This window comes from Xenopus laevis, chromosome 5L (genome assembly GCF_017654675.1).
Source record: "Xenopus laevis strain J_2021 chromosome 5L, Xenopus_laevis_v10.1, whole genome shotgun sequence".
NCBI classification, from domain to species: domain Eukaryota; kingdom Metazoa; phylum Chordata; class Amphibia; order Anura; family Pipidae; genus Xenopus; species Xenopus laevis.
Window position 1 is genome coordinate 139747099 of NC_054379.1, and position 19188 is coordinate 139766286.

The 19188-nt window shown below is 39.5% G+C and overlaps 1 protein-coding gene across 1 annotated transcript in view; it reads right to left on the minus strand.

Annotated features, from left to right (window-relative positions):
• Window positions 1–9846, minus strand: part of pak2.L (p21 protein (Cdc42/Rac)-activated kinase 2 L homeolog) — a 36447-nt gene extending 26601 nt beyond the window's left edge. The window contains exon 1 of the mRNA XM_018263957.2: window positions 9616–9846. The gene's annotated coding sequence lies outside the window, so the exon portion shown is untranslated. The remainder of the gene's footprint in view (window positions 1–9615) is intronic.
• Window positions 9847–19188: the final 9342 nt, after the last annotated feature.

The following is a 19188-nucleotide window of genomic DNA, read 5'->3' on the forward strand; positions in this document are numbered from 1 at the left end:
CAAGCCCATTCAGTTGGGCGTTTAATTACATAAGCAGACATACTCAATTCTGATCAAATGGAAACTATGAGAGTCTGCCTCTGACTTGCAGGGACATTTTACCACCATCCCTTTGGCTAGCAGAGTCTTTCAACCCCTCCCTTACCTTGTTGCATGTAGAAAGACAGATTTGGAGACTTGAAGTCCCTCTGCTTTCTAAAGAAGCTGTGCCACCCATCATAGAAAACAGAGGGACAAAAACAACAGGAAAAAGGATCTGGACATTGATGATGAATAAGGAGAGGGTGGGCTGTTATGTACAGAGGTGTGAGGTAGAGAAGGGCAGAATTGCCTTATTGTTTTTAGGCAGAATTTAACAGTACAAAGAGACATGAACATTAATTTTACATTTACCTACCAAAGAAAATACATGTAATAAACATAGAAATAAAATCCGAATGTTTAAAGCTGTGCCAAGGTGTGAACAGGCTTAGAAAGACTTGCCAGTGTTACAACACACTCTTGAAGTTACATCCATTGTATATCTTAGCCATCATTAGCCATTAATACAATAACCCCAGCTTTACAGGAAAAGGGATACGTTTTTCCAGTGGAGTAAGAATGTATATATAAAAGGAAGTTCCGTCCAGGATTTCCTATTGGAGTAGCATTAATGCACCCTGTAAAATTCTTTCCGAGTTCTAATTAATCTTGCATATGATGATGGTGAGGACGACGATGATGATGATAATGATGAAAGGACCATTTCTGTACTTTTGAAAAGAGCGAGCTGAAAAAAATACCATTTCCACATGGAATCACCAAGGACTTCAAAGACCAGTGAAGGAAATCAACAATGTAATGGTAACAACAGCTCCCAAACGGGCTGAGCTAGAGCAATGGCTACCTATTTCGGAAGTAGCATGCAAAACAAATGCCCTTTGCAACACAGAACAGGGTGGGCAGGCTTCCTATTGACAAAAAGGAGTGTGGCAACAAAAAAATGGCAAACTTTTGAATTTATGGACTACATTAATTGCAGATAACGTTGCTGTACCGTGTTAGCCAGTAAAAATGTTACAGGGCAACCCTTTTGAAATAAAAAATAACAAAAGTGGTGATACATTTATTGGCTAACAGAGATAATCATAGTAAGCTTTCAGTACATTCAGACTACATTAATAAAACAGGAGTGATTCTAAAGCCAGCCAGCCATACACGTATGGATGTTATCATCAAATACAAGGCATTTGTATGTGTTTAAAAGTCTTGCTCGTATACCTTCATCATCTCACAATACCTGTACATGTACAGTCAATCTTTAGGTAACATTCATATTAGATTCACAGTTGATGACGTTGATGAATAAAAATCCAACTTGCCTCTTTGTGTGCAGGGGCTGTCTCACAACAAATCTTTTCTATTATCGATCATATTTGCAAGACAGCAGGCTTAATCATTCCATATAACAAACAACTGGTCTTGCAACATTATTTGTGTATTATATGTGTATAGCCAGGCTAAAAGCCAGGAGCAATGTGGCCCCGCCACAAACCACCTCCTAGGGCTGCTATTCACTTTAATAGGAAATGTTGGAAAGCTCTGGTATAGTCTGGAAAGCTTATTTTCAGACTGCCATGGTATAAACCAGTCAGTTTTTTAGCTAGTAGCGACATGATGCTAAGGCACATCAAGTATACTTTTAAACTGGATAGAAACAATCATAAGCACAATTCCAGTAACCAGATTGGATAGCACAGTACAGAAGAGTTTGTAAAATGATCTGCATACACAGAAGACAAATTAAAAAGGTGAGAGGCTAAACTCTGTTCTCTATTCTTTCTGATTTAAAAGCATCCACTTTAATCCCATCAACGCTGTAGCTTTAAAAAAAAAAAAAAAAAATTAGATGGAGCAATGCAAATGAATAATAAATGGTTTCTGCATATAGCAGATGGAGGGGATATTCTTATGATTAAAATCGGATAACAACCACATGCACGTCATGCATAACAGGATCAGGACTAAATAAAGGTAAAAAGTGCATATTTTGCCCCCTACCTTTACCTATGCACTGGTGGGCATATCAACTACACAGCTCTCTGCAATAAATAAGATGTGGTATTTTGTGACATGACAGTAATGTGAGAAAATGCTGCAACTCCTCTTCACTTCCTGCTGTTCCAATCTGTGTGCCATCGGCCTGAACAAATGTAAAAATAACCATATGGCCATACCATGTATCTGTTTGATACTGCAACTTCTCTTTTACAATTCAGTACTGGAAATATAATGTTGGTCATAAAAAATGCACATGTCCCAGACAATCAGCAAGGGGTGATAACCCAAAAAAAAGTTGAAGAAGCACTTGTGTTAATACTATGAAGAAAGGTGAAGTAAAAGAACAGTTACCTATAAAATAAAGCCCTGCGAGTGTTTTGCTTTTCGCTGCACTTTATCACAGGACATGATTAAGTGCAACAAAAAGCACAGGTGCCTGCTTAACTACTGCTATTTGCCCTATGTGCAGTTGCCCTTAAAAGGGGTTATTCACCTTGAAATAACTAGTTGTTTTCAGGTAGATCACCAGAAAAAAACTACTTTTTTCCAATTACTTTCCATTTTCTATGTGTCACAGTTTTTATATTATTGAAGTGTAAAGTGTCATTTTTCACCATTTTAAGCAGCTCTGGGAGGGGGGGGTCGCAGATCCTGTAAACTGTTCTAAATTGATATATTTAGTTGATACATTTGTTATCTCTGAGCAAAATCTCTGGGTTTCATTACAGGCAGCTGTTAGAATTGATAAAATAGTTGCTAATACTCCAGAAATGCTGCTGAGAAATGTATCAACTAAATGTTGCAAAAATGTAATAGTTTAGAATCTACACCTGAATTACTGAGCTGCCAGACTGAAACACTAGAGACAGAGAGGAACATTCAACTTTAAACTTAGATTTTGGAAAAACAGTAAAAAATAAATAATGGAAAGTAATTGAAAAAAGTCTTTATTTCTGGGGAACAATCTGAACTGAAAAAAAAGTATTTGGAAGGTGAACAACCCCTTTAAACCCAGTATTTAAAGGAACAGAAACATCAACAAATTAAAGCGTTATAAAGTATTTTGAATATAGTATACTGTTGCCCTGCACTGGTAACCGTTATGTATTTGCTTCAGAAAGAAATACTATAATCTATGTATATATGCTGCTCGGGGAAGTATATTTATATAGCCACATAACCACTTATATAGCCATGGGGGCAGCCATTCAAGCTGAAAGGGGTGAAAAGGCACAGGTTAGATATGACTATGAATATTTTCATGCATCCAGGTCATAGTATATCTAGTATAGGTCAATCTAAAAACAACTGGACTTGCTGAGTAATCAATGAAGACGTTTCACTACTCATCCGAGCAGCTTCTTCAGTTCAACTGACTGGTGTGGGAAGTTCTCGCCATATAAACTCTTCCACTAATCCAATCACAATGGCACATTGTAACTCTTCAAAGAGGTGACATCTGAAGAAACTCACAGAGGTGTTGATTCTGTGTAGTTGTGATAGGATTATCCAATGTGTCATGCAACTCCTAGATACAGCGGCGGATTCAGAACACTTCACACATCCATTCATGCAACTCTCACAAGTAACACCTGTATCTAGGAGTTGCATGACACATTGGATAATCCTATCACAACTACACAGAATCAACACCTCTGTGAGTTTCTTCAGATAAAGGTCTTGATAAAGGTCCGTGTGTGGACCGAAACGTCGATCCAATAAAACAAGTTTTATTTTGATAAATCCCAGTGTGCGTCAGCTTTCTACCGGAATATACAATTTTTTCTGACTAGCACCTGGGTCTTTGTTCCAGTAAGTGTGTGCCACAGCCCTTCTACATATATACATATATACATATATACATATATATATATATATATATATATATATATATATATATATATATATATATATATATATATATATATATATATATATATATATATATATATATATATATATATATATATATACATATACATATACATACATATACACAATATCAAAACAGGGGGGTTGTGGGAGCACTCTAAAGGCTTTAAAGTATATATATAAGTATAATAAATGCTATTGCATATGTACCCAAATAGGGGTTATTTTGTTACAAAGTTATGATCATAAAATTGATAAGCCACCATACCACGTCAAGGTAGACCCCGAATGGTGGTCCCTAACTTGTTTTATTTCTTATGTGCATTTTAGCATTACCTGTAATCAATGTCCATTGAACGCTGTTTTTTCACTGAGGGCTAATATATATATATATATATAGCCCTCAGTGAAAAAACAGCGTTCAACGGACATTGATTACAGGTAATGCTAAAATGCACATAAAATATAAAACAAGTTAGGGACCGCCATTCGGGGTTTTACCTTGACGTGGTATGGTGGCTTATCAATTTTATGATCATAACTTTGTAACAAAATAACCCCTGTTTTGGGTACATATGCAATAGCATTTATTATACTTATATATATACTTTAAAGCCTTTAGAGTGCTCCCAAACCCCACTGTTTTGATATTATATATATATATATATATAGCACTGGGTGAAGACAACATCACATAGACAACACATTGATTGGGTCCTTGCCCAATGGATCTCCATAAGCCCTCAGTGGGGCCAATGATCGAATCAGAATATTTGACCCAGCGCATGGGTGGCCAAATCAGAAAAAAAGGATGTGTTTGTTTGCACCAAAGTGTATGGTCAGTTTTAAATCACTAATAAGTATCTGTGCAACTTTAACTTTCTACAGTTCAAGCGGGTTGAAAGAATCTCTGCTTATGTGTCAATATGTTAAAACAAAAAAGCATAATTCAAAAACATACCTAACATTCCAGCATGTCCAAAAAATATGGGGGGGGGGATACCTTTACTTTGTTTAAAAAGAACGTTTTTACGCTGTCTGAAAATGCCTGTAGGCATCAAAAAACGCTGTTTTTTCACTGAGGGCTAATATATATATATATATAGCCCTCAGTGAAAAAACAGCGTTCAACGGACATTGATTACAGGTAATGCTAAAATGCACATAAAATATAAAACAAGTTAGGGATCGCCATTCGGGGTTTACCTTGACGTGGTATGGTGGCTTATCAATTTTATGATCATAACTTTGTAACAAAATAACCCCTGTTTTGGGTACATATGCAATAGCATTTATTATACTTATATATATACTTTAAAGCCTTTAGAGTGCTCCCAAACCCCCCTGTTTTGATATTATATATATATATATATATATATATATATATATATATATATATATATATATATATATATATATATATATATATATATATATATATATATATATATATAGCACTGGGTGAAGACAACATCACATAGACAACACATTGATTGGGTCCTTGCCCAATGGATCTCCATAAGCCCTCAGTGGGGCCAATGATCGAATCAGAATATTTGACCCAGCGCATGGGTGGCCAAATCAGAAAAAAAGGATGTGTTTGTTTGCACCAAAGTGTATGGTCAGTTTAAATCACTAATAAGTATCTGTGCAACTTTAACTTTCTACAGTTCAAGCGGGTTGAAAGAATCTCTGCTTATGTGTCAATATGTTAAAACAAAAAAGCATAATTCAAAAACATACCTAACATTCCAGCATGTCCAAAAAATATGGGGGGGGGGATACCTTTACTTTGTTTAAAAAGAACGTTTTTACGCTGTCTGAAAATGCCTGTAGGCATCAAATAGATGAGGAATTCACTTTAGAATATGCAAGACATGCACAAACAGGCCTAAAATGGTGAGCTGGAACTATTTGATTGAAAAATCCCAGATAAAATATCATTGCTTCTTGATCTCAGTGAGACACGCAGGTTTAAGTATATGTGTATGAGTATCTCTAAAGTAAACTATATCAAAGCATGACTAGAGTAGCTCAGCAGCAATATGAGTTTGTTACAAGCTGTAAATATTGCAACTGATCTTTTTAGTACAGTTTCACTATAACCTGCAGCAAGACTTAAAATAGATCAGATACTTTGACCATAAAGTGTCTGTTTGTTTATCCTGAGTAGCATTTTCCCCTCGAGCTCAGCAACATAAGGAGGAGAATCACTCCTGAAACCTGCAAACAAAAATGTGGGACACCAAAGCCATTAAAACCAACACCATTCAAGTATTTGCCCCTGTATTACTCATTGGAAAATTAAAAGCTTTGATCATTTCCACAGACAGGCAATGTCAAGCGTTTAAACAGTACAGTATGCCCTAATTTACACCACCATTAGAAATAGGACCACCAAGCAAAGAACGGCTAAACAGACTAGGAATATCCCCCACTTAAATTAGTTTATTGTTTTAACTTAAAGGAATACTGTCATGGGAAAAACATTTTTTTCAAAATGAATCAGTTAATAGTGCTGCTCCAGCAGAATTCTGCACTGAAATCCATTTCTCAAAAGAGCCAACAGATTTTTTTATATTCAATTTTTAAATCTGACATGGGTCTAGACATATTGTCAATTTCCCAGCTGCCCCAAGTCATGTGACTTGTGCTCTGATAAACTTCAATCACTCTTTACTGCAAGTTGGAGTGATATCACTTCCCCCCCCCCAGCAGCCAAACAAAAGAACAATGGGAAGGTAACCAGATAAGAGCTCCCTAACACAAGATAACAGCTGCCTGGTAGATCTAAGAACAACACTCAATAGTAAAAACCCATGTCTCACTGAGACACATTCAGTTACATTGAGAAGGAAAAACAGCAGCCTGCCAGAAAGCATTTCTCTCCTAAAGTGCAGGCACAAGTCACATGACCAGGGGCAGCTGGGAAATTGACAAAATGTCTAGCCCCATGTCAGATTTCAAAATTGAATATAAAATATTCTGCTGGAGTAGCACTATTAACTGATGCTTTTTGAAAAAAACATGTTTTCCGATGACAGGATCCCTTTAAAGGGATTGTTCACCTTCCAAACACTTTTTTTCAATTCAGTTGTTTTTAGATTGTTCCCCAGATATAAAGATTTTTTTCAATTACTTTCCATTATTCATTTTTACGGTTTTTCCAAAATCTAAGTTTAAAGTTGAATGTCCCTGTCGCTAGTGTTTCAGTCTGGCAGCTCAGCAAATCAGGTGCACGCTAAATGGTTACAATTTTGCAACATTTCTCAAAAGCATCTCTGGAGTATTAGCAACTATTGTATCAATTATAACAGCTGCCTGTAATGAAACCCAGAGATTCTGCACAGCAGGGACAAAGATAACAAATGTATCAACTAAATGTATCGATTTAGAACAGTTCAGAAGGTGAAAAATGACACTTTACACTTCAATATTAGAAAAACAGTCAGAGAGAAAATGGAAAGCAATTGGAAAAAGTTATTTCTGGTGATCTATCTGAAAACAACTAGTTACTAGGACTAATTTTACATGGCTTGAATGATTATTTTGAATAATAATAATAATCTGGTTGTTATGGCTGGATTACCCTAGCAACAAGACAGCAATAAACCAAACACTCACACGAGGGCTTTTTCAGCTGCCCTCAAATGTAAAAATATTTGGGGAGCAACACAAGCATGAAAAAGTTCATGGGGGAGCCAAATAATGATTGGCTATTTGAGCTCCTGTGAACTGGCAGATATAAATGCAAATATAAATGACTTTATATTTTGAATATATATATATTTTTTTTCAGGGAAACCCCCACTATACATCTGTACTTTGCAATTTAAAAATAAGCACCTGCTTTGAGGCCACTGGGAGCAACATCCAAGGGGTTGGTGAGTAACATGTTGCTTGTGAGACACTGGTTGGGGATCACTGCTATATAACATACTAAAGGTGATGTTTAGTATTGTATAACAACATTCTGACTGAGGGACTAGTTAATCTAATCCAACAACAAGAAAGAACCCAAACAGAAAATGGCATCACACAATCGCAGCAATTTCAGTGTGGTTTTCAAAAGACAAACAGACTTTACAGCATTAGGAAAGACTCAAAATAGGTTAACTATTGACATACACTTGGCCTATATTATAAACAAGAACTTAGATTACCGACTTTGTCAAATAAACTCTGCAGTTGATCAAGAAAATAACAAGCAATGGAGAATGAAAACTGAATGCTGAAATCTAGAACACAGACTAGAGACTTCAAATGAATCCATGGACTGTCCAAAGAAAAGGGCCAGTGGTTGGTTTACAGTACTTCGCAAACTCTTACGTTTATACCTAGTTCTAATATTTACAGCCATTATTTGTAATATTCTTAAATTCTCATAGGAGGATAGTCTGTTCCAATAATGATGCTCTGCCCTGCAAAAAACGGTGGGCCTGTTTTTCTCAGGGGCCAATTGAAGACCAAATTAACTGTCCTACCCTACGATATACTGGATCTAACTGTTAATGATTATCTGACACCCAACTCCTGCAAGAAAACAGAATGAAGAGAAACAGATGCTGAGAGAGGGATAGTGAATAGAAACGGGATGATTTCAGAAACAATACAAAAGAATTGATTGTATTTAGAAAATGTCTTATTTAAAGTATGCTGAAGATTATATTAAATTGTCATTTTCGCAATAGCTCCCCTTTAAAGAACCCCCCCCCCAAGACTGTGGAAATAGCAGTTTTACGCCAAGTTACATTCACAGCCATATCTGAGGTTTGATCTTGTACTACTTCATCGTAATTTACACACACAGGTTTACAGCCAGATCCTCACAGTCTGCAATGCCCTAGTGGGTACAGAGCTGAATGGCAATCATTTCATACAACATTTTACAATGGAAAAGGCTAAAACCGCTAGTCTAAAAAAGTTCTTTAGGGGGTCCATAACCTAAGTTTCTCCTGAAGGAGTTCTGAGACACCAATTCCAGACTGGCAGCTGGGTGTTATGACTTGTAGGCAGAGCAGGAATTGACCCAATAAAACCATACCCCCTTCTACTAATTATAAGGGCACATTCCCAAGCCTTTCACACACAGAGGGGCATTTTAGCGGAGGCTCTCCAACATGTACTACAACTCCCACAAACAGCTGCAGATGAGGGGATGTGGAATTTAGCACCAGTTTGTTGCTTATCCGTTTCAGCACAGGATTACAGGCAATTCTGTCTGTGAAAGAACTACGATTCCTCCTAGGCTGCTGGAAACTGCACTTCCATCCCACAAGTGCCAAGGGCTCCCTATATCTGGCGTGCTGGCACGGACATACTAATTCCTCTCCTCAGCATATACACATCACTGTGTTACCCCTCAGCATATACACATCACAGTGTTACCCCTCAGCATATACACATCACAGTGTTACTCTCTCAGGATATACACATCACTGTGTTACCCCTCAGCATATACACATCACAGTGTTACCCCTCAGCATATACACATCACTGTGTTACCCCTCAGCATATACACATCACTGTGTTACCCCTCAGCATTATACACATCACAGTGTTACTCTCTCAGGATATACACATCACTGTGTTACCCCTCAGCATTATACACATCAGAGTGTTACCCCTCAGAATATACACATCACTGTGTTACCCCTCAGCATATTACACATCACAGTGTTACCCCTCAGCGTTAGTAATTACCGGGTGTTTAGATGAGGTGTTATGACCTGTACCCCGGCGCCGGCTCTCTCTCCACTGGGCCCCTTCTTTCGCTAGACCCTCCTCTTCCTCACTTTTTCCGGTTCCGGGTTGCCACACCTCCCTGGGTTCCCCCCGGCGCCTGTCACAATTCAGTATGCCAGCGGCAGTGACTGACAAGCGCGTCACAAGGGAGGAGTCTGGCGCTTAGAGGCGCGCAAGTCTGAGCGGAAAATGGGCGGGGCAGAGAAGCGTGAGCGCTGGCCATTAAGGTCCTGGGGGTGTGGGCTCTACAGAGGGGAGGGGGAAAGCTGCGCAGTCGCAACAAGTGATTACACAGTGGTGGTTAGTTTGTAGCAGGTGAGGTGTAATGATTGGTGTGTGTGTGAGGAGTATGTGGATGTGCAGCTGGGAGCTGTTATCAATAACATGACAGTCAAGTTTAAAATCCCTGCTACGTGGGCACCTGAACTGAGTTATTGGGTCTCAGCTTATGTGTCGGTGCTGCTGACACAGTGTTAGTGGGATTTTGGGTTTTATGCTGGTTTCTACAGGTTTCATTTGTCTAATCCTTATCAACCCATGGAAGGGGTTAGTATCATATTTGTATATATCACTTTATATAGCACTGAAAACGCAGCACTGTACAATCTTGCAAGATATAAAAGTATTAAAGTACACAGGGGGATGGGGCCATCAATATAAATATATAAATACACAGAGATTAAATGCTGTGTGGTGAGAGGGACAGTATGAAGGAGGTCCCTTACCCATAGAGCTTACAGTCTAAGGGCAGGCGCATTAGGGGAACAGAAACATTTTGCATCTATGTACCCAGAGAAAAGCCAAGGAGCAAAGTCACTGAAGAGCGTATTTTCGCCTGTGAAGGCTTCGCCACACTCCACGCCACTTTGCCAGGCGCAAATTAATTACCACTACGCTAATTTATTACCACTACGCTAATTCACTAAAATGTAAAGTTGCGTCTCTGTAGCCGAAAGCGGGCGGTTTCACTAGCGTTAATTCGTAAAGCCCTAAAAAAAAAAAATAGGCGCATTTTTAGCTTCTGGTTAGCCAGGCGTCTGATAGGGACATAGAATTGGCGACTTGGGCGATTGGATCGGGAGGGGACCTCTGTGGGTGAAGGGGTTGGACAATTGAATGATCCGTGGGTCTGATACTATTTTGATACTTGTACCTGTGGTACATTTGAGCTTTAAACGTACTCAAGCGATTTATGGTCTTTGTTACCTTTAGCCCTCACTCATTTAACCTTATATCACAAGGGAGGGATCCTTAAAGGAAAACTATACCCACCAAACAATGTAGGTCTCTATTAAAAGATACTAAGTAAAACAGCTCATGTGTAAAACCCTGCTTCATGTAAATGAACCATTATCATAATATACTTTTTTAGTAGTATGTGCCATTGGGTAATCATAAATAGAAAATTGCCATTTTAAAATATAAGGGCCACCCCCTGAGATCGTACGATTCCTTGTGCTCACATACAAACCACATGTAAGGTCACATGAGCCAATTAACAGACAGAGTTCTGCCTTTTGCTTCCTCACTTCTTCCTGTTACAGTTAGAGTTGTAGTATTTCTGGTCAGGTGATCTCTGAGGCAGCACAGATAGAGTCACGAAATGGTGGATCAAGGCAAGAGATGTAAAAGGGCAATATTTATGTAAATATATATTCCAGTTTGGTAAGATTCTTTAATATGTCACTGAATATGATATAAACTATCTGTTGCTTAAGTATTCATTTTGGGGGTATAGTTTTCCTTTAAGTGGGTCAAGGGGTTGGTTTGGTGTGGGGCAACCTTGGGTGTACCAGATAGACATGTAGTTTGGCCTATGTGCTAACTACCATTTTGTGCTCCAAAAACCACTTCTTAGTGATCTAAGTGCAATTAGCACATTTCCCCTCGAACCCGTTGTTACCGTGTCAATCAGCCTCCTATACCTAACCTTCATTTTAATGTTGCTCTCTAGACTTTGCTTTTAGCGATTCATTAAAGGTTAAGTTTTATTATTATTTTTTGCTTCACTTGAGTCTCGGAATTTACGGATGGGAAGGTGCAGCTATTTGGGTCAGCTCTTTTTTCTTCCTTCTATTATAATTACTATTTGACCCTGCACACCATCCTCTGTGTTTGTTGGGCGGTGCTCCCCAACCATTAACTCTTTAACACCCTAAAACAAATGTGGCATGTCCCTCAAAAGGTTGGGGAAAAAATGCTAAAATAAAATGTCACATCCCCGCTTTAAAATATGAAAAAACACCAGCATTTTAAAAAAAATTTTATGGGGCCCAATACAATTCATTTGTCTGGGGCCCCCATGAACACAAGTGTCTAGTACCTACACCTATCATCTTAGGGCAAGGCCAGACGTGGCGTTTTTTTTATTATTATTTTTTGCTTCACTTGAGTCTCGGAATTTACGGATGGGAAGGTGCAGCTATGTGGGTCAGCTCTTTTTTCTTCCTTCTATTATAATTACTATTTGACCCTGCACACCATCCTCTGTGTTTGATGGGCGGTGCTCCCCAACCATTAACTCTTTAACACCCTAAAACAAATGTGGCATGTCCCTCAAAAGGTTGGGGAAAAAATGCTAAAATAAAATGTCACAACCCCGCTTTAAAATATGAAAAAACACCAGCATTTTAAAAAAAAATTTATGGGGCCCAATACAATTCATTTGTCTGGGGCCCCCATGAACACAAGCGTCTAGTACCTACACCTATCATCTTAGGGCAAGGCCAGACGTGGCGTTTTTACATTGCGTTGTTAAAGGAGAAGGAAACCCCCTGGGCGCAAAAATCCCTCCCGCCTCCCCTGTGTTGCCCCCCCTCCCTTCTCCACCCTGGCCTACCTGTCCCCCCGGGCAAATGCCCCTAACTTGTTACTCACCTCTCTGCACAGGTCCTGTCCACGGAGTTCACAGGCGCCATCTTCTCCCAAGCGGTCTTCTTCCTGGATTAATCAACATCTTCTGGCGCATGCACAGTAGGAGCATTTACCAGTACGGATCTACTGCGCATGCGCCGAATGTCACAAAGTCGGAAAACTTTGTGACTTTTGGCGCATGCGCAGTAGATCCATACCGGTATATGCTCCTACTGCGCATGCGCCAAAAACGCCGGTCAAAGCAGGAAGAAGACTGCTTGGGAGAAGATGGCGTCTGTGAACTCCATGGACAGGACCTGCGCAGAGAGGTGAGTAACAAGTTAGGGGCATTTGCCCGGGGGGACAGGTAGGCCAGGGGGGAGGAGGGAGGGGGGAGGGTTTTTGCGCCCAGGGAATTTCCTTCTCCTTTAAAAAGCTACATTGGGGGGTAAATACACATAAACTGCACTACCACTGAAACTAATGGAAAACGCACTATGGCAATTCTCACAGGGCGCTTGCAAGCTGAAATCCGCTACGGGACGCCAGTATTGGCGTTTTTTAGCAGAAACGACAATACGTCAATAAACTACCAAATCAATAGAGTCTATGGGATCTGCAAGTTTGAAACCACAGTTTACGTAAATATGCAGCATGATTTAAATATGGCGTCAAAATTCTCGTGAGAAAAATGACACACATACGTTTTTATGGCCGGTGACGTAATTACGTTGCGTATTGACAATCATTCCTGCTCCATTTTGCTTGTAAATAGTTTTTCTATTTCTAAATAGCTTTTCTATTTCCAGCCAGTGGAATTATGGGGAACGAGAACAATGAGAAGTGCATGTTGGTAAAAGAAACCTACGTGCTGAAAAACGCATGTTTACGGTCGCACGTGGTTTCAGTGGTGTATTTACGCCAGACGGAGCTTTTTTAAAAACGCAATGTAAAAACGCAATGTCTGGCCTTGCCCTTACTGAAAAGTAGTGTTGCAGTGGCATAACTAGGATTGACTGGGCCCCCTGCAACAAATGTCTTCATCGGTGTTTAAATTTAGATGTGTGCTCATTGCTTACCAGTCTACATGGACTACAATAAGGCAAACCATGGAGTCTGGGCCCCTCTGTTCCCCTTGTGGCTGGGGGGGGTTTGTAGTTACAACACTGCAGGGGTGTAATTATAGAGGAAACAGACCGTGCCACTACTAGGGGACCCAGTAGGACTCTGACAGATAACCAGTTGCAATATAGGGAAAATGTCTTGTTTGCAAAGTGTAGGGGCTCAATAGTCTTCCTGTGGTACCCAATAACTAGTTTTTCAATAGCTGGAAGGTTTGTGTAGGAGATAACTTGTATAATTCAGTAAATAGATCCTAATAGAAATGGCTGATATTACTCTATAATGAGTAGTTCATATAAATAGTTCCATTAATTAATGTTCTAATAAGTCAGGCATTTAATTGGGGGTCAGTAGATCTTGCCCTAAGTTCAGACCCTACTACTTGTCTGCTCCTGTCACGCTGCGCTGCCTTGTCATTGCTCTAAATCGAGGTTACGTCATGTTTGGCCTAAGTTAGATATATTGTGCCCTGTAACATGATATTTTTATTTGTGTTCCTTATGGCTATGAGTCTTGTGTATTTGCTTCTGTTGTGCATTATGTATATAAAGAATGCTTTGGCTGTGTTGGGTAGTTTTGCACCCTGTAAAACCTGTTTACACCCTGTATCAGTACTGATTACTATGTTACTAAGAGTAGTCGTGTTTTTGCCCCACTGAGGCTATTAAATATCGGAATGCATATATATGTGTTGACTGCATAGTTTGCAAACATGGGGCACAATAAGCAGTAGATAAATCCGTATACAATGTATCTAGCCGTTGGCATGGTAGTTTGTTTAGTTTACAAGGAGTGCAAAATTAAACTACTACAGGTATGGGATCCGTTATCTGGAAATCCATTATCCAAAAAGCTATAAATTACTGGAAGGCCATCTCCCATAGACTCATTTGTCCAATATGTATACAAATAATCCACATTTTTAAAATTACTTCCTTTAAAATAGGGTTTTAGTATCCCCTTTAAAATAGTATCTTGTACTTGATCCAAACTAAGATATACTGGGGCTCATTTATAAACAATGGGCAAATTTGCCCCTGGGCAGTCACCCATAGCAACCAATCAGTGATTAGCTTTTTGCAGCCAGCTGCAGGTTGAACACTGAAAGTAATCATCTGATTTGTTGCCATGGGTTACTGCCCAAGTGCAAATTTGCCCAGCGTTTATAAATAACTCCCAATGAATCCTTATTGAAAGCAAAACCAGCCTATTTGGGTTACTTTAGCAGAAACTGGATGGCAGCAGGTATAACTTTCCTCAAATATATATGTATTTTTTTTTGTTTTTCATATCCATTCATTTCTTTCTTTATTTATTGAGTTCTTTGTATTGGTAATGTTGCAGAGCCTAAACTTACTATAGTAACATAGTAAGTTAGATTGAAAAAAAAACCACATCTATCAAGTTCTTTTAACTCTATATATAACCTGCCTAACTGCTAGTTGATCCAGAGGAAGGCAAAAAAAAAATTTGCCTCAGAGGGGAAACAATTCCTTCTTGACTCCAAGATGGCAATGGGACTAGTCCCTGGATCAACTTGTACTATGAGCTATCTTCCATAACCAGGGCCGGAACTAGGGGTAGGCAGAGTAGGCACGTGCCTAGGGCGCAAAGCTGGGGGGGGCGCCAGACACGTACCTGCTCTGACGCCTACCCTATTGTCCGGTCCCGTCTCTCCCCGACTTATATTTTTAGAATTGCGCTTCTGCAAAGTTTCGCAAATGCGCGCACTTTCGCGCATGTGCACTCATGTGCACTTTCGCGCATGCGCACTCAGCCGGCCCCGTACCCAGCCAGGTTGCCTAGGGCGCCTGGCTGGGTTGGCCCGGCTCTGCCCATAACACTGTATTCCCTCACTTGCCGAAATGCCACCCGACACTACTGGCTTCTGACTTTTGGCTTCTTCTTTTATAGACGCTGCGCCTGCTCCTTTTGTGACATCATCTGCAGGGCAGCGCAGGTCTATAAAAGGAAGTCGGTAGGCGGGTGCGGGTGGGCGCAGGTGGAAGGAGGGTGGGCTTCGGGCTGGTGCGGGTCGGGAAAAACCCGACCCGCACATCACTAGTTCAAGCTCCTTGGTTTAGGCCCCTGGCTGCAGTGAAGTTATTTGGATAAAACTGAGTCTATGGAAGACAGCCTTTCTGTAATTCAAGCTTTCTGGATAACGGGTTTCCAGATAACGGATCTCATACCTGTATTCATATTTTATGCACAGATTTTACTTCTCCAAAAGTAATTCTTTACTTAACTTCAGGAGAAGGAGACAGCTAAGTTATAGCAATAAAAAGTAAATTTAAAAACTTTGTAATCACAAATATTTTTCATAGCATAGTCTGTTCTTGGCTTGCTTTACCTCTGTTAGGTTATGCTGCTGTAGAGAGGAGAGCTAATATGGATCCAAAAATAACCCAGAATGGGTGCTTTATTGAAACTGTACCCTGTAGCATTTCATCTGTTTTTTTATCTGTCCCTAAGCAGAAACTCTTGTTACCAAAGTAATACAAAGTACAGAACAAATATTAAAGGTAAAAATGAATATTTAAGCAACAGATAGTTATATCATATTAAGTCATATCATATTAAAGACTCTTACCAAACTGGTATATATACTTAAGTAAATATTGCCCTTTTACATCTCTTGCCTTGAGCCACCATTTCGTGATGGTCTGTGTGCTGCCTCAGAGATCACCTGACCAGAAATACTACAACTCTAACTGTAACAGGAAGAAGTGAGGAAGCAAAAGCCACAACTCTGTCTGTTAATTGGCTCATGTAACCTAACATGTTTGGTTTGTTTGTGTGCACCGTGAATCCTACGATCCCAGGGGGCGGCCCTTATTTTTTAAAATGGCAATTTTCTATTTAGGATTACCCAATGGCACATACTACTAAAAAAGTATATTATTATGAAAATGGTTTATTTACATAAAGCAGGGTTTTACACTTGAGCTGTTTCATGCAATATCTTTTTATAGAGACCTGCATTGTTCGGAGGGTATAGTTTTCCTTTAATGTGGCAGATCAGTGTGTAATAAAGAAGCATACAAGACCAGATTCAAGGATGCACAATGTATTGCTAGAAAGACAGCTGTGATATTATACTACCAACTTTTTAGTCTGCCTTGGGACCTTCTGCAGTGTAGATGGTATTTTCAACTTTATTTCAGAAAGGGAAGACTTATAAGGGTTTCAGATCAATGTACAGACTGTAACAAAGTCTAGGTAAATAATTTCTACAACAGTGCAGTAAGTCTCAGGTTACAGCAGCACTACCTGTTTTGTTGCATTCCTCTTAGAATGGGTTCACTTTAAAATTCAACTGGCATTCCGGATACTAATTCACAAGGTCCACACCATGATTTTTCTTTGTTGCAGTATTGCAATATTGCCTCCAGATAGTCAATGGCATGTTTAATGTTAGTGCATAGCCATTGGGCACAGATCACAGAGTATTTCAGAGAAGCTTGTATGCAGAAGTTATGTTGGGAACATGTTGCAATACTTGCTATCAGGAGTTAAGGGTAAGGCCACATGAGGAGATTCGGGGAGATTTTGTCGCCTGGCGACTAATCGCCTCTCACTGGGGGTCATTTATCAACACTGGGCAAATTTGCCCTTGGGCAGTAACCCATGGCAACCAATCAGATTGCTGCATTCATTGTTCTACTTGCAGCTGGCTTCAAAAAGCTAATTACTGATTGGTTGCTATAGCCTAGGTAATGCCCATGGGCAAATTTGCCCAGTGTTGATAAATGAGCCCCACTGAGGCAACTTTGGGCGACTATTGAAAACGCATCGGCGCGTGTGCATTAGCGCAGGCGACTTTTCATTGTAGCCTATGGGGAAAAAACGCTGATGCAGTTTGGGGAGATAGTCGCTCAAAAGACTAGGCGATTAATCGCCAGGCGACAAATCTCCCCGATTCTCCTCGTGTGGACTAGCCCTAAAGGGAACCTCTCACAGCAACATTTTTTCTCCCACTGGAGGGAAACAACCGTATTTCTTTAAGAAAACCCACCTGGTGAGCACTGACGAACCCCCCGGTCATACATTGCATGCATATAAATAATGAGTGAACTGTGGAACTAACTCATTAGGCCGAGGGCACATGGCGTGTTGGATCCGCTTCTCTCAGCCTGCATTTTTTTTCTGCAGACTAAGAGAAGCAGATCCTCTACCTTCTGCAGTGCCTTTGATCTGCACAGAAAAGTACAGCTTCCTGCTATATATATATATATATATATATATATATATATATATATATATATAAAGCATGTCCAAACAAGAAAAGGCAGGACTCAATTTATCAAAAAATAAATTGAGTGCCGTCTTTTCTTGTTTGGACATGCTTCATATATATGGGAAAACCATGGAACTTCCCCTTTAATGCTGTGCACCAACGACACACAATTAAGCTTTAACTTTTTGAGTGCCGTCTTTTCTTGTTTGGACATGCTTCATATATATGGGAAAACCATGGAACTTCCCCTTTAATGCTGTGCACCAACGACACACAATTAAGCTTTAACTAAGCGAGTATATAAAGGCTACTTAAATGTCGTATACAATTGGACAAACAGTTGTGTAAAATAGCGGATATGTGTAAAACCAATTTCGGATGATTATCATATTCATTACTCTATTAAAATATACATTACTCTCTTGTATTCACAAGCCTCTCATATATATTTATATATGTGTACTGTATATACAGCACTGGACAATAGCAAGAACATTAATACGTTTAAATATTGTAGCACATTCCCTGGCCTCTGGCTAAAGAATCCAAATAATTGTAAAACTCAAGTCTCAACTTGCCTTGAAATCCGACTGCAAATGAAGTATACAGTGCTTTGAAAACCCTGCCCAGAAGCCAAAGCACTTTACAGTAACATAAAAAAGTGTTAAAAATTAGGAAGGTATGTAAAGCATTACCACTTTAAGTGCCACAGATCATAGAATCCACCATCAAGGGTTGCCACCTTTCTAGACAGCCCGGTTTTCGTCCAAACTGCCTGTGATTTCCAAATTAGGAAATCCGGACAGGACTGTCACAGAATGACTCGGTATTCAGCCAATTGGAGATTTCTGCGTCATCCCTTGCTACCACCATCCTGCACAAAAGTATCATAGCACAGATAATAGATTCTATGATTTTTAGCACTTCTGGGTTCAGAAGCAAAGGGGTAACTATAAAGCTATTTTTTTACTACTCTTTGAGGAATGAGTTCCCCATGTGTGACACTGCCTCAAGGTTTAGGTTTTTTTTTTACCCACCATAGTATCCCTCCTCTGGTTCCTCTACAATTCCAGTGTTGAATGCCTGCCAGTGCCTAGGTAAGCGGCAGGCGCATAAACTTTTTTTTTTTAAGTGGGGTTCTTGCACACCAGCACACAATACTTTTTTTTTATTGTATAAGTGCTTTCTTACACTAAAATGTCTTTGGGGCTTTTACTATATGTAGTATGTATAAAACAAACAGGTAATTTAAGACTTCAGCTGCAAGATAGATAGATGCTGAAAGAGAATAAAATTCTGTGTATGCAGATTCCCCC